Genomic DNA, 13,959 nt, shown 5'->3' with positions numbered 1-13,959 from the left:
TTCCAATTTTATTATATTACCACCTTTTATTACATAGATCTTTTTCAAAACATAACTGCTTTTATAACATTATATAGACCCATTAAACACAAAAACTGCTCTGGCTTCGGGGGCTTCGCCCCCCCCACCCCACCGGGGCCCTTAGGAAACCCCTGGACCCCACGCCCAGAGAACCCCCCCTTGAAATGACCTGGCTACGGGCCTGGACAATGAAGAGGGTGAAAACAGTTCCATAATAAAAATACTGTCCCTAAGGAGAACTTCAGACAACAAAAGAATTCCCCTTAAAATATGTTTTAAATGTAGTAGTAGTATTCGACGACAAGCAATCAAGAAAAAACTAAACTGGAACAACACTCTCGACAGAAAATGTTTAGTGTATCATACAAATGTTTAAATACCTGCCTCTGACCCTAGGGCATCGATCCGTGGCTGAAAGTGGGGGACGAGATGAAAAATAAAGCCTTGGGCCGTAGGCCCAAGCAATGGTTGGGGACCAGGGGGCGAAGCCCGGAAGCTCTGGTGCATATAACCTTTTAATTGATTTTAAGCAGTGCAATTAACATTTATTTCCATACGAAATTTTTAAAATATCCAGTGGCGGATCCAGTAATTTGAAATAGAGCTGGGCCCAGAGAGGGACTTTTACAGATGGAGAGTGTAGCTGAGTGTAGCTGGACTACCACCTCAGCCCCACCATGGTTGGGGCTGAGGTAAGAAAATTTATGATTATGACACCTCTAGATTGCCGGAAATGGCACTCTCAGACCTAAATTCTAATTCTAATTTTCCTTTGTTTTTTTTCCATTTTTAAAAAATAATTTTGAAAAAATTAGGGCCGGCTCGGCCCCACTTGAATCTGCCACTGATTATCATGGCGTCATTGCGAGACTGCGTCAACGTAACACTGGAGTTTGTAAACTTTTAGTAGGCTTATCACTTAATCTAAATAGGTAGACATCATATCCGTGGAATTAGAAAAAACAGTAATCTTATGTATGTAGATAATATTAAACACTAGTATACGTACGGATCATAATAATATACAAAAAGAATAAATTGTTTATATTAGAAATTGTGCACTTTTGAGTTGTAAAATATTGGCCTAATAAGGATACATGCTTCCAATTTCAACAACGTTCAGTACATTGTTTTCACAATAAATTTAGCCTCTGATAGTCGTTGCACCCATAAAATCGATCTAGTGGGTTTCTGAGATGGTTACAAAATGTTTAAACAATTGCGTTTTTACTTGGTTTTGGTCCGGAAAATACAAAATTCATGAGCCATGTGTAATTGTTATTCTTTCCATTCGCTTGTAAAAGTGGGCTTTTAATTATAGAAGATTGGTGAAAAGTGGGGGGGGGGACAATTGATACCATGTCCCCCCACTTTGAAAAGTAGGCAAAAGCAGCTTTCTTAGCTAAGTTTTTTGTCTGCTGATCGGTTTAAAAATGTATTTCATATTTATTTTATCACTGAAAAACAACTACTGTAAAATGTTTAGCCCATAAATATGATGTGTGTAAAGAAAACATTACACAATATTTTAATTTGGACCTTCAAATAGCAGTTAAAAAGAAATGGCTATGAAATTTTAGGGGGGGGGGGCCTAAAGCCTGTTAAGCCCCCACTCTAAAATCGCCCCTGGCTGTATACCCTGTTTAGACCTACCATTATAAGCTCCTACACTTCAATATACATCTTCAATATCACAATGTCCTCAAACAGTCACAGTGAGCTGATAAGCATTTGTTGGCTGATGCAGCATATGCCCAGCTTTAACCAGAAAAGTTATTACAATAGGGTCAATGACATATTGTATAGATTACTACAGTGTTACGTCACAATAACCATGTGATACTACTCCGTTGCTATCGTTGCAAAATGCGTTCAACCGGACGTCAATTCTTCCACTGACAAACCATTGATCCCAATTTCTAATGTAATTTTATTAAGATGTTGTATCTTACTGTTTCTATGTAAATTTTAATTGATGATTAAATGTTTGTTCGATAACTAATATAAGGCCAAAAAAAAATTATTTTCTGTCTCTTGAATTGATGCGGCGGGGTGTTTTTTTTTTTTTTTTTTTTTTTTTTTTTTTTTTTTTGGAAAAGCATGGAAAGACAGAAAAGGTGTTTTTAATATTTTTTTGTCCTGCTAATGCTATACATTGTTGCCCTTCCACATTGTCCTCGATTTCGCTTCATTTGCCAAGAGGACCCCGTCTTAATTATCATTCAGCATTAATGGGTACGCTTTGAAAAATCTCCGACGGGCGATGATCCCACCATAGCCGTGACCTTCTTCGATCCATGGTGCAAATGTTGCTCACCACTGCATAAGGACAACGGACTTACATCACATAGACCTACTTACACGTTCTGCAAACTTGCCGAGCTACGGTATCGCACGATAAAATGCCAAAAGGTCCCTTATATTCCAGTGTATAGGCCGCACCCCTAAGCTCCAAACCGTTCCCATAATTTTAATTTTTTTTTTTCATTATTTACAAATGTTAACATAAACAACTGGAAATGTGTGTAAACTTCAGGCTACCGCTATGAAACAACGTATTCTTGGTCTAGGGAAATCCCCATTAGTCCCCACCAACATCAGTTTAGTTTTAATAAAATCTAAAAAAATAAAATACTTATTGATAATATTTATCTATTTTAGACAATCATTCTATTATTATGGTGACTAATAACAGTCGTATTAAGCTTAATATATTGGTAATTCTAGGCCTAAGTCATTACTCACAGCCCATTGTGCGAAGCATGCACTCATCACGCACTACGTTTTATAAACAAAAACAGAAGTGGAGAAATATCGTGCGATACAAAGTTTACGCATGCGCAGAGGACGAATGCCCTTCTAATGTCAGATTCAAGTAAAATAATTATTACAACTTCAAGAAAACTTGTGTTTTTATAGCATAAATTAATTTCACAAGTTTTTATTCTGAAATTATAGCGGATCATTTTCTCTATAACGGTTTTTATAGGCAATGTCACATGATTGTCGGTGATATGCTGCCGCGCGTTGTGCATATGGTAGACTATTTTTGGGCATAAGTTGTGAACGTCGGCAACACGCGAAGTATTCATTGGTATATGTTTTCTATAAGTTACCAAAACATTCTATATAAGTTACTAATATGTATGTATACGTCCAATACGTTATGAATACACTATGTATGCGCCAAAAATTGAAAAAAAAAGCATTCATATTTCAGCGTATGTCAGCGTTTTAGAGAAATTTTGATACGTCGGCATACACTGACTAAATCATCAAGGTGTGACAGGGCCATCAGATTGGCCACATACTCTATGCTTGAAAGGCTCTCAGATTGGCCACAGACTTGAGAGCCAGTCAGATTGGCCACATAATAAAGAGCTCATAGGCTTGAGAGGGTAGCAGGTCAAAATGGCAATAAACCAAAACGGCAATGACCAAAACAGCAATAACCAAAATGGCAACGACAAGTATCAAAAGGGCTATAGACATAGACTAAAATAGCAAAGGAGCAAAATGAATGTCAAGACTAACTGCATAATTTTCTGAATCGGTTTGAAACTGTCCCGACAGGCAAATCAAAATATTGCCAAATGCTCTTTTTCCCACTTTTAATGTTTAATCATGTTTTTTTTATTTATTACATAATTATGGCTAATTATTTAGATGCTTCATTTTGTCTGTATTTTAAAGTTTTATTTATAATTATTATTATTATTATTATTATTATTATTATTATTATTGCATATACCCGTTTTAGTGTTGTTTATACAGACAATAACAACAACGATGCACACACGCCATGTCATCCTCAACCAATCCTCGTCGACTGTCATGGCTTTTAGAATGCTTTCATTCATTACAAAAATAACATATTCCTCAGCGATAATCTCTTCACATGAACTTATTTAGAATCTTGAGGATGGCGCGACAGATATTCAGACAGGTTACCTTAGCCTATCATATACAAAATAGTCGTTTTGTATGGCAAATTTTGTGGTATAATACACATAAATAATGTGGTTTGTGTGGTAAATTTGCATTGGGATTTCCGAATAAGGTTACCAAGGGCTTGTGATCAGTGACTATACGAGTCGGGGCACCAAAGATATAAACATGAAAGTATACACAGGCCCACACCACTTCTAGTGCTTCATGCTCTAACTGGCTTTTATAGCGCTGCTCTACAGGCGTAAGCGCTCTGCAACCATAAGCAACAACTTGGGGTTTTCTACAGCCCTCTTTGGTTTCATACTGGACAAGAATTCCAGCTAACCCCACTGGTGACGCATCTACTATGAACTCAGTTTCTTTAGTTACATCAAAATATGAAACAACGGGTGATGAGGTTAATATTTTCTTATTTTCATTAAATGCAGATTGCTGCTCTTTAAGCCAAGCAAACACCTTGTCTTTATGGGTTAATTTACGTATGGGCGTAGTAATGGTGGAGTAATTTGATGAACCAAGCACAATAATTTGTCATACCTAACAGCCTCTGCACTTCGCTGATATTACACAGTGCTTTCATGGATACAATGGCTTCTACCTTTTTAGGGTCAAGCTCAATGCCTGCTTCAGAAAATACCATACTATAAAATTCAGTTTTGGACTTACGGAATTCTCATTTATACAGGTTAACTGTTAGACCATTTTCATTTAAGCGAGCCAAAACTTGGTCAAGGTATTTATCATGCTGGGCCATTGCATCATTGCCCTTCCCAAATTGAATATATCATCTGAGATATTAAAGGCACCATCTATGTCAGATATTACATTTTTTATACTGGTACTGGTACGGGCATTTATAATGCGCCTCTTCCTTGCAGTTATAAAGCGCAGTTTCTTTCCCTGGTCATTAGGTCCACATGCTAAGTGTTGCTGCTGGTAATCAGCGCAGGAGCAGACAACCCCACCAGGTACTCATTTATACTCCTGGGAGGAGAGAAGCAATGCAGATAAAGTGTCTTGCTCAAGGACACAAGCGAAATGCACAGGGAGGGATTGAAACCCCGACCTCGAGGTTGGGAAACCAAACCCTTCCCACTGCACCAAACCGCTTCCGCAATAACATTCTGAAACACTTCACTCGCGCTCGATATGCCAAAATTCAAACGCTTGTATCGCCACAACCCTACATGGGTGGAGAAAGTAGTGATATAACGCGAGTCTTTACTGAGCATAAGCTGATGGTAGCCTGCTCTCAAGTCAATTTTACTAAAAACCTTTGCGCCATTTAGTTTCGCGACAATATCACTTACAGTTGGTGAAGGGTGGCTGTCGCGCATTAATGCCTTGTTGGCCTGCCGCATGTGAGCTCAAATTCGTACCTCCCCTTCCCTTTTGGGTTTCGGGACTACAACATATAGGGGGAACCCAAGGAGTGGGATCATCCAGAGAGGGCTATGCTTAGGAAGAAAATTACATTCAGTCTTAAGATGCGATATTTTGCTGACCTATCTTGAAATGGACGATTCCGTTGTCCTTTTCTGAGAGTGCTGTGTGCATTCATTTCTGCGACTACATTGCTCGTTTCTGTGAGAGTCTTTTGTTGTCTGTTTTTGCTAATACGTTGTACGTTTCTGTAAAAGTCTAATGTTGTAGGTTTCTGCGAGTAGGTTGTTCGTTCCTGCTAGTAGGTTGTTCATTTGTAGCTGTATTTTTGGCAGCGATTGCCTTCCATATTAGACCTATTATTTATGTGTATTTATACACATAAATAATAGATAGGCCCATGATAAATTTCTGTAGCAGGCCCTAGTAGTACAAGTAGTATTTTTTCCATTCCGTATTATTAGAAAAAATTTCTATACAACTACTGAAATTCAGTAGTATTTGAGAAGTCTGCTAAGTACAGCTATCTCGATAATGACATAAAGAATGCAGGCCCGTAGCCAGCATGCTTCAAGGGGGGGTTCTGGGCGTGGGGTCCATGGGCCCGCCAAAGGCCCCCTGGTGGGGTCAAGGGGCCAGAGCATTTATACGATTTTAAAAGCATGTACATGTCATTTTAATGCATGTTCATGTATATTTAAATACTTCTTACACAATTTTAAAAACAAGATAAGAAGACTACTTTTTCCAATACAGGATTTAGAATGTAAATTATTGTGAAACAAACTTTTTTTTTTTTTTATTAAAAAGCAATGCTTAACATTTTAATGCTACTATGTAATGTTATCTCTAAAAATATAACTGGGATAAAATTAGCAATACCCACTAGGTGACTGTATAAAACACAGACTTTGCACATTATGAGATCGCTAAATACCAATATTAAAATATGGAGGTATTTAAAAGGTCTTTGCTTAAAAGAGAAATATTGCAGAAATGAAGAAACAATAGGAACTGACAGCCCTATATTTTACTTTTTTACCAAAATAACTTAAATGTTAAGTTCCAATGGAAATATATATAATTAGGGCAAGGAAAAATGTTATTATATTTACAAGTTACAGAACCATTTATGTAAATATACTTGCACGGTAATATTGAAAAAAAAAAACCACATAATTATAATGCTACAAATGTACATGTTTAAGAACCAGTTTATGTAAAAAAACTTAGCACAGTGAAAATAAACAATAATTTAAGAGCTGTCTTGGTTTAAATGAGATACTTGTTTACTTGTATCCCAAGAGAGTCTTCTACAGTCTGATCCTCCTGGGTATAGAGGCCAAGCAAAACGATGCTTATAGGCCCCTCGAAAAAAACCAGTATATTAAAATTTAACATAGGGCGCAAATTTGAGCGGATGGTCAGCCAAACGTACTTCGATCGCAGATTTAAATAAATTAATAGAACTAGAGTTAACATCTTCATTCGATATGGAATTCCACAGCCGAACTGACCTAAATGAAAAAGCACGACTTCTAATAAGTGTCTTACAGTGCTGATGTTTAATCTTAAAGGAGTGACCTCTAGTTCTAGCACCTTTATCAAACTCAAAAAATAAATCACCCAAAACCCTATCAATTCCATGGACAATTTTAAAAAGCTGTAAAATATCCGATCTCTGTCTACGAAATGCTAGAGTTGGAAGATTCAAAAATTTAAGTCTAACTTCGTATGGAAAATCCCTTACCTCCAAAAACATCTTAGTTGCTCGTTGTTGAACTTTCTCTAAGGAATCTGCCTCTCTCCTATAAATTGGTTTATAGACTACACTACAATATTCTAAAGTTGGTCTCACAATAGACTTATACAGTTTCAATAGACCTTTTTTCTTCAAAAATCTAAGGGACCATTTTATCATGCCCAATTTCATGTTAGCTTTCTTACAAATATCGGCAACATGCATTCTAAAATTAAGACTGGAATCAACTGTCAACTGCCTGAATTTCAGTATCAAACATTTTGGATTATTTCTTCCATAGTGAACAACTTTACATTTGTCACTATTAAATGGCAAATTCCATTTTCGAGACCACTCACATAAGGCATTAATATCTTCCTGAAGACGGAATCTATCATCAACTGAGTCTACAACTCTAAAAAGCTTTGTATCATCTGCGAACAATCTTACGGAAGAGTCAGATACTAAAGGTAAATCATTGATAAAAATAGTATACAAAATTGGACCCAAAACAGAACCCTGAGGGATACCACTTAGCACTGGGACTTTACTAGATAGACATCCATTTATTGAGACACGCTCTGAACGTCCAGTAAGATATTCCGCAATCCACTTTAAAGTTTTATCTTTAATACCATAACTACGTAACTTGCCTAGTAAACGCTGATGAGGAATGGAATCAAAAGCTTTTTTGAAATCAAAATAAATACAGTCAAAACTATAAGATTTATCAATATAAGAAGACCACAGCTCATGTACCGCTGATATATTGAGAAAAAATAATAAATATATTATTATAAATAATGTCAGTTAATTCTGACGAAACGGGAAAACATTACCAAGTATATTTCCTTGCTAGCCTAGGCCCTGGTCTATGCTAGCTCGATTACAAAATAAATAATAAAATCGTTCGCAAATAATAGGCCTCATAGGCTACGACCCTACCCTATTTAGCAACGCTAGACCTAGGGCCTAGGCATGGCCCGAAAATGTACACCGGTCCCACCGCCAGGCAGTATCATGAGCATGTGGTGAAAACAAGGGTGAATTTTCTAACTTCTTAAATTTCGTGATTTCTTCGTTGCTGGCCTTGAAGCAAAAAAATCGGTTATCCTTTCTCGGCGCTTCATCCTCCTAGGCTATTTTTGGCGTGCCGCATGTCCTCAATCCCAGAGAAATGAAAAATGTCGAGTGCCCAAATTTTTGTGATGAAGTCGTGCCAAAGTAAATAAACTCCGGAGCATGCGATTGGTCAAATAGCCTAGGCAACAAACCTCTCATTAATATTCATTTTGAAGTCTTGCTAGTTACGTCATTCAGCTGGCTGCAGCTTTGTTTTGATTTCTACGATCGGACTACGATCGATAACGACAAATAAACAGTGCCAAAAATGCTCCCATTTTGTAATAAATTGCACTATTTTTGAAACGGGGGATCGTTTTCTGGCTAAGGGGGTTCGCTGAAAAAAGGGGGTTTGCCCGAACCCCTAAAAACCCCCCCTGGCTACGGGCCTGGAATGTTAGGGTTGGCAACAGGCCAATTAATATAATATTATTAGCTTGGAACGCACCTGACCTAGCCTACATGGCCCGCAGTAGCAGCAGTAAGTAGGTAGGAACGTTCACCATGCCCATGGAATTATCTATATTAAATTGTGCTGCCTCATCTTAAGATGAACAAGGTGCATAGGCCATGTCCTAAATAGGCTAGGCTAGTACAATGCAACATGGAGAAATACCCATTCACGTTCTTAATGTATTTCCTCCATGATTGATGATGATAGGCCTAGACATCGACAGCCAAGGCATACACTATCATTATCATATATAATATAGCCTAGGCCTAGCTACTACAGCACTAGGCTAGGCCCAGCATACAGTAGGTGCTCCTACTCTACTAATCTCTCAACTTACCTTTTTCCTTCCTTTTGATAAGCCCCACGTATCTTGGGTGGAAGTGTTGGTTGTTGAATTAAAATATTAGGCACTGCATTCGTTTTTAACTTCCTTATATATTTTTCATTGTATCCTAAAGACGATAAAAAATCTAGGTCTCTCGAAGGTAGGCCTTGCAGTCATTGTGAAATAATCACGACATGAATGAATGAATTGCTGTGTTGTGTGGGCTCCCAATTAGCCACCTAGGCCTGTAGGCCTACGATTTCTTCACCAATTTTTACTTTGGAAAACTTAGATATTTGTGGTCTGTAGATTATGCTTACATCCAAAGGCAACGGGCAAAAGGCAACGCTCTAGGAGTTGTAATTCTCTTTGTTTTGGTAATTGTCTTGACTCAGAGAGACGGAACAACGAACTTCAGCGTGTTTAATTGTGCGTGGTGCGTCGAGTGTCAAGCTTGTTTACATTTGGTTTGGCACAAATGACGTCTTCAGCTAATTAGCATATTGTTTACTATGAATATCTGAACCAACTGGGCAATGCTATAATATACAGTAGTCTTTTTTAATTGCCCTAAAATAGCATGAAAAGCGCGATTCAACGTATTACTAACAGTTTAATTAATTTATATATATTGTTCTGGCTATATTTCACAAGTCATTTAAGGGTTGTTCCACCGTAGACATGTATTTTGTGTTAGTGTTTAACAACACACCACTGAATTTACTGCTAAACGTAGACTCATCAAATAATGTTGCGTGAAGCTGCCGTATCAGCAGTCATAACCAAACTAACGTTTGCATTTCTAAATATTATCTCAAACTTTGGACTAACAACACTATGAATAACTTTATCACTACTAACTGAAAAAACATATTCATCACTGCTATCATTTGACATTAATACTGTCCTGATCATGTTTGTAACAGCTTATTCCATGAGCTACCTTGGTCTGTCGGCAATACTTTGCAAAATGGTTCACTTTACCACAGTTGTGACATTTCTTCCCAAATGCTGGACAAGAATTTGGGCTTGGATGTGGATATGACCTACCGCAGCCAAAGCATTTTTACCTTGCCATAAGCAGACCCACTGGCACTGTTTCCATTTCTTTTATTAGGGTGAAAAATTTTATTGTTCTGTCTTTTGGTACTTACAGCATGGACTCGATTTTCTGGATGAGACTGTGCTAGGCCTAAGCCCAAGTCCTTCTCCAAATCACTATTCTGAACCTGCGCTAGTTCATTTGACCTTCCAATTTGTAGGATTTCTGCTAGCGTAAGTCCGTCTCCCTTAAGGCCCTGTTTTCTTAACTTCAAATCAGTGGTTGTTTGGATATTAATATGCGACTTCAGTTCTTCTTCAATATGTTGGAAGTTACATGTACCAGCCGCCTTCCTTAGTCTGGTATAGTATGAATCTAGTTTCTCGTTTGACTTCTGCCTAAGACGTCTAAATACAGCCCTCTCATATTCAATATTAACTTGAGGCCTAAAATGATTCAACAGGGCCCCTTTGGCATGTGTGTAAGTAGTTCCTGTATCAGGTAGACTGTCATATAAAGCAACTCGGCCTTACTGCATGTAGGAGCAGTGCACGTTTCTGCGCGTCCGGCAACATGGACAGGGCTAAGACATAATTCTCAAAACGCTTAATCCACGCTTCCCATTTTGGACCTACAGACGTGTCCAAAGACTCAGCGACAACATTGTCAAAGGCAGCGACACAAGGGATATTTACTTTCGCCATTATCCCTCTTTTTATCTATCTCTCATCGCCAGATTTAGTGTTGTTTATACAGACAATAACAACAACGATGCACACACGCCATGTCGTCTTCAACCAATCCTTTATTTATATTAATCCGAGCCTGCAACGGCACATAACACAAAGTAGTACAACAGCACTATGCTACACCCGTGCTTCGCACGGTGTTAGTTGGGTGAGGGAAGGTGGATGAGGCATTTATTACAGTTGACTGCTATGGGGAGTTGAAGAGGCTATCATTGAGAATACTATGGTTACCTTGTCATAATTGTTCTAAAGCACCTCTTTGTAGACAACATTTTGGGTAAGTTGTCTTGTTGCTGAATTGTCCTTGTGAGGAATTGTTTTCAACTTTAATAGATACATTGGAGTACCCTCTAGCATGTGAAAATGCAACATGTAGTTGGCCATGAGAGGATACAGGGGTTGGGAGGTTTCATTTCATTTCTTTAGGCACGAGCGCCCTTGATATGCCAATAAGTGAACATAATCACTGTCCTACGTGGCATATAAATTTAACAACAGGGGACCTAATGGACCAGTATACCAGGGTGACCCCTTACTCTTCTTGAAGGAGTACTGGGTTCTTTAAAGTGCACACGAGCCAAATGCGTACACTGGGCCTACGTTTTAAAGTCCTTATCCGAGAAGACTTATTCCACCACCACCATTGGCGAGTGAACAGTTCGAACCAGCACCAATATTACAGTTACGGTGTCCCTGACTTAACCGCTCGTCCAATCAACTCACCAATCAACTCGGGAGGTATATTCCTAGTTTATCGAATGTCTGGCACTGGGATGTGTATGGTCATTGAGTATGCAAGTCTAACTGTAAATTGTATGCTTTGCAGTGTGAATGGGAGGTAGGATCTGATGGAGCAAGTTTAACTCGCAGAATGAGGACTCTTTGTGTGACATGACTTCCTGTGAGGAAAAAAAATATGTTGGTACAACCCTCTGTTAAGGAGCTATGACTCTTTAAGTACCATGACCTCCAAAAAAATGGCCAGCACACTATGATGTTCGGTTCTACCTACTGTATGAATAAAAAAAAATTGGAAATTTGTTTAATCTGTCAAAAGTTTCAAAAGTTAACTGGAAACTGACAGATTTTGTATAGTGTGTGTTGCTATTATTTCAATTAAGTTTTTAACAGACTAAAGAAAGGTGTGTGGATTTGTAAAAGAAAAGAGTGTTTTGCAGGCAGCGGTATCGAGTACATGTAATTGGTCTGCAGCGGTACTTCAGCGAGCTGTGCGGTAAAAAACAGAGGATATACTGTAGTATTTATGTGACGTAAAGAACTTGAGAAACATGGCGAAACAGGCACTGATTTTTGGTTGTTTTTTGCTGTTTTTTTTTATTTTATCCAACATCTAGCCTTGAAAATTAGTGGAATGTGGTCGTGACATATAGAAGCCCCAGTGTATGAGATATGAGCACATTCCTGCCAGTAGTTTCAGGGGAGATAGGTGAAGTTACGCAGTGGTGATTAGCAGAATTAATATATAGATTATTGTTTTGCGTTTTTTACTTTATGACAAAATGTTTAGCCTGATTTTTTCTATATTTTAAAGTTTTATTCATTTAAATGTTTACTGCTTTTATATTGTGTTTTCCCCAATCTTTTTAATATTGAATATGTATGTTTTATTATTATTATTATTATTATTATTATTATTATTATTATCTTTTATTATTAGGCTAAAAGAAAAAAAACTTGTTTGTTTGCTGTCACATTGCTTTTATATTGTGTTTTCCCCAATCTTTTTAACATTGAATATGTATGTATGTATGTATGTATGTATTATTATTATTGTTATTATTATTATTATTATTATTATTATCTTTTATTATTAGGCCTAAAAAAAAAACTAGTTTGTTTGCTGTCACATTGTAAAAATTTGAATATAGGGCAGGTGAAAATTTGGATGAAAATTTGTCCATTGTCGTGTGACTATTCTGGAACAAACTAAAGTCGACAACATGCAGTTCTTATCCTAGCATGTGCTCTTAATATACCTGTTAAGTTAGACCTAAAGAATGAGCTTAGTGGATGCATATCATCTTTCCTTTTCTGTTCAACAATTAATGCAGTTATTAGCTCTTTTGACAACACTTTCAAACTGACTTTTACTATTCAAACATGTTAACATAGCAGCAAATTAAATTAAACCTCAGAGCACTCAGTATAACAGCCTTGTAAAGAGTAAAAGTATAATTTTATTTTCACTGAAATGTTTAAGTTTCCTTAAAAAGTATAGACGCTGATTATCTTTGCAAACTGTTACTTCTGATTGGTCTGTCCAAGTAAGTATTTTATCAATTATGGTTCCGAAATATTTATATTTATTGATTTGTTCAACTTCTGCTCCATTGATTAAAAGTGGGTCAATTTCAGGTTTGTTAATTCTGAAATCAATAATTATTTCTTTAATTTTCTTATTGTTAAGCTCTAGATAATTTTTATTGAACCAGTTTGCAAATCTGTTTAATTCCTCAAAATAACCATTTTGTTTGTTTGACATGAAACCCGTAATGACAGTATCCTCTGCACACTTGGCTCTCGAATAAGCACCACACTGAAGCCTCCAAAAATTTTATAAACGCCTTGGTGCTTATTTGAGCATTTATGGTACTCAATTGTAATTGGCTTAACTTGCTCAACCCGTTGACTATATTTCGGCAACATACGTATTGTATTGTGATCTGATGATCTTATTCCTGCCAGACATTTAACATTATATTGACATGTGACGTTCCCAAAACACTTACCCAGAACTGCAGTAGCTCTGGTTGGTTTGTCAATGTATTGCACATCCTGGGATATTAACAAATTTTTTTATTGAAATCACCTAAAACGAGTTGAATTTGGAGACTTAGGTTCTAGATCACTTAGTCTGCGTCCTATTTCTTTCTTTGCATTTGCCTCATTTTCATTTGGGTGTATGTATACAACAGTAAATACTTGAGTGAATTCTCGAGGCAAAGCAAATGGCCGAAGAACAATCAGCTCGATATCTGGTGAACAAAACCATTCTTTGACGGATGCATTATTGAAAACCACAACATTTAGTATTATTACGCAGATTTTACATTATAATTGAGACAATGCCTTCCATAGGAGGTATTAAATTACCCAATACAGTAATTACTTTGTATATGTATGTATGCATTATATGTATGTATATATAAT

This window comes from Anneissia japonica, unplaced genomic scaffold, assembly GCF_011630105.1.
Source record: "Anneissia japonica isolate Jap-2015-1 unplaced genomic scaffold, ASM1163010v1 scaffold288089_len100474_cov146, whole genome shotgun sequence".
Lineage (NCBI taxonomy): Eukaryota > Metazoa > Echinodermata > Crinoidea > Comatulida > Comatulidae > Anneissia > Anneissia japonica.
The sequence above is the reverse complement of the archived record's forward strand: the minus strand, read 5'-3'. Positions refer to the sequence as shown.